We start from the raw sequence: 3849 nt of genomic DNA on the forward strand, positions 1-3849 counted from the left end.
AAAGTGTTCTTATAATGAGGGAGAGTATGAACTGAGCCGCAAGGTCCATCTGCAACCTCAGTGTATTGCCTTATAAATATATGTAGATAGGCCAATACCTCTATTTTTATGGATTAATGTATTTACATAAGCACAGACTTCTGTTAATACCTCTATCTATACCCTTGCCTCCTAGAGCCTTTCTCTGTTTCCTTTTGCCTCCTCCTGCCCCACCATCGCATTTCCCCTTTTCCCACCTCTTAGTATTTCCTCTCAGTTAGATTGCTGCTGTTCTAATACCCACAGGATCTCCACAAACTCCTTGTTGGTTTTAATCCCCTGGTTGTTCCCCATCTATGGCATTGTTTTCTCACCACACCTTTCCCCAACCGCCACCTTCTTCCCCCAAGAACCCTCCGGGGCGACTGACCCTGTTGCTTTCTCCCCAAGCTTGCTTCCCAGGTCTCTGTCTTATATAAGTAGGCAAATCAACAGTGTCCTAGGCCAAACAATAAGAAAACAAAAGATTGAAAAAAGAAAAGGAAAAATGAAGAAAGAAAGAAAGAAAGAAAGAAAGAAAGAAAGAAAGAAAGAAAGAAAGAAAGAAAAGAAAAGATTGAAAAAAAGAAAGGAAAAATGAAGAAAGAAAAGAAAAATGGAGGGAAGGTGGGGTAGAAAGAGGGAAGAACCAATTACAAGGATCTACATATAGCCTCCTCTCTGGAGGACGGACAACAGAAAAGTGGGTGACAGGAGACGTTGGACAGTGTAAGATATGACAAAGTAGTGATAATTTATAAATATCAAATTAGCAGGGAGGGAGGGGGAAATGAGGAGCTGATGCCAGGGGCTTAAGTGGAGAGCAAATGTTTTGAGAATGATGAGGGAAATGAATGTACAAATGTGCTTGACACAATGGATAGATGGATGGATTGTGATAGGCCTTGTACGAACCCCAATAATATGATTTTTTTTTAAAGAATTAACAATCAAAAAAAGTGTTTAAACAGTGAAAAGAGCCATGCATAGTTCCAGGTGTGTCTTCTGGCCTTTATGACTCTTTCCCCGTCCCGGGGGAGTTCCCGGGGCTGCCCCTCCTAGACTGAAGTCTATCTTTGGCCCCTTTAGGGCTTTGAGTTTGGGCTTTGCTCCAATTGCTGATCTGTTATGCTCCCTTCTTGGTTTGCCTGGCTGCGGGGGGTTCAGACCACACTGTCTCCCTGGCATGTGTCCCCATTATTGTCCTCTGTCACAGTATGCTCCAGTTAGGAGACAACATAGCTTGAGTTACTGGCGGTTCTACAGTCTTCTCTGTGCCTTAGCAGCTCCGTGCAGGGACCTCCTCCCCGGGCTTGGTGTGCCCATATGGAGTCTAGGCCAGCTGTCCCTATCTCTTTCCCCTTCTTGGGCAGAGTAAGTCGGCTCCTTTCCCCCACCTGAAGGTTTAGTGTTGTTCTCTGTTGCACAAACCTCTAGGGAGGGGGTCAGCTTGGCTCTGGTTGGGGCCGGTCCTGTAGCCCAGTCTTTTCATGCTATCCTCCACGTGATTACGTTGCCCTCCTGGTTTGGTGCCCCATGGTGGGTCTGCATGCACACTCCCAATTCTGTGGAGACACAACCAGTACTCTCCCTCTGGGGGGATTAGTGCCCTGCTTGCCCTCATGCCATCATCTCGGTTTCTGCCCCCATCCTCTTTCCTCCCTCATCCCCCCCCCTTTTCCCCTTCTTTATGTTGGATCCATGTGTACCTCCTTGGGTTTGGTCTGAGCCTCCACCCAACGACCTGTGCCTCCACCCGCATATGGTGAGATAAATGTCTTTTCTTCTATTCCTACTGAAACACTGAGCTTTCTTAGTTGTTGTTAGGTGTCATTGAGTCATATCCAACTTGGTTCTGCACTGTCCTCCCAGTGTTATGATTGAACCCATCGTCGCAGCCACTGTGTCCATCTATCTTGCTGGAGAGCGTCCTCTTTCTCTGTGCCCCTCCTACTGCACTGAGTATGATGTCCTTCTGTAGGGACCAGCTTTTCCTGACAACATGTCCAAAGTATGTGAGACAAGGTCTGGTTATCCTTGCCAATAAGAACTGTCTGGCTGTACTTCTTGCAGGACAGACTTGTTTGTTCTTTTGGCAGTCCTTGGGCAAATTGGCAACACTTTCAGTATTCTTTGCCAACATCATAGTTCAAATGCATCTATTTGTCTTCAGTCTTCTTTATTCAATGTCCAACTTCCACATGCACACGGGGCACCTGAAAATGCCATGGCTTGGGTCACATGCACCCTAGTCCTCAAAGTAACATCCTTGCGCTTCAACACCTTAAAGAGGTTTTATGCAGCAGGTTTACACAAGGCGGTGCATTGTTTGATCCCTTGGCTGCTGTTCCCTTGAACATTGATTGTGGATCCAAGCAAGAGGAAATCCTTGATAACATCAATCTTTTCTCCACCTATCATGATGCTGTGTATTGGTCCACTTGTGAGGAGGTTGGTCTTCTTTATATTGAATCTTAACCCACACTGAGGACTGTAATCCTTGATCTTCATCAGCAAGTGCTTCAAGTCCTCCTCGGTTTAAGCAAGAAAGATTATGACATCTGCATATTGCAGATAATTAATAAGCCTTCCCCCAGTCCTGATGCGGCGTTCTTCATAGGGTCCAATTTCTCAGGTCATTTGCTCAGCACACAGATGGAATAAGTAAGTTGAAAGGGTACATTCCAACACACACCTTTCTTGTTTTTAAACCAGGTGGTATCCCCTTGTTCTTTTTACACAGCTGCCTCTTGATCCTTGTACAGGTTCCACAGGAGCACAACGACTTGTTCTGGAATTCACCTTCTTCTCAAGGCTTATCCATAGTTTTCTGTGATCCACACAATTTAATACCTTTAAATAGTCAATGAAACACAAATAAGTATATTTCTAGTATTCCCATCTGACATCAGCAATGGTATCTCTTTTTTTAAAAATCCTCTTCTGCGTCTGGCCTGAACAACTGACAATGTATTGCTGTAACTGTTGTTGGATGATCTTCAGCAAAATTTTACTTGCATGTAATAGCAATGATATTGCTCTATGATTCAGGCATTCTGTTGGGTCACTTTTCTTTGGAATGGGAACAAATACGGAGCTCTTCAAGTCTGTTGACCAAGTAGCTGCCTTCCAATGTCCTGACAAGTGAGTGCCCCCAGGGCTTCCGCAGCTGGCTGGAACATGTCAATGGGCATTCCAGCACTTCCTGGAGCCTTGTTTGGGGCTAATGCTTTACTGCAGCGTGGATTACTTCCTTCAGTACCGTGGGTTCCCTCTCACATGCTACCTCTGGAGATGGGGACATGTCAAGTAGTTCTTTTTGGTAATGTTTTCTTACCATCCTCATGTGATGCTTCCAACAACTCCCAGGAGCCAGCCTTTGCACTTTCTGGCAAACGAATAAAACATAGCTATACAAAAACATGAATGTTAGTTCTTGTTCAACTTGCAATAGCCCAAACTGAAAATCATTCCGATGTCCTTTAACAGAAGAATGGTTAAACAACCATCGTAAATCCATACCACAGAATGCTACTCGGAGAATAAACACATAACAAATTGAATGAATTACAAGAGAATTCATTGTCTTCAAAAAATCACTCCTAGAAGGTTACATACTGCATGGTTCTAATTATATTACATTCTTGTAGTGTCAAAATTATAGTGTTGGAGAACAGATTAATGGTTGCCAGGGATTAACTGTTGTTATAATGTGATTATAACAGAGCAGCACAAGGCAGTCTTCTGGTGATGGAATGGCTCCTACCTTAACTGTGGGGGTTGTTCCAGGAATCTACACTTGGGACAAAATTGCATAGAACTAAATGCATA

Source organism: Tenrec ecaudatus, chromosome 1 (genome assembly GCF_050624435.1).
Source record: "Tenrec ecaudatus isolate mTenEca1 chromosome 1, mTenEca1.hap1, whole genome shotgun sequence".
Lineage (NCBI taxonomy): Eukaryota > Metazoa > Chordata > Mammalia > Afrosoricida > Tenrecidae > Tenrec > Tenrec ecaudatus.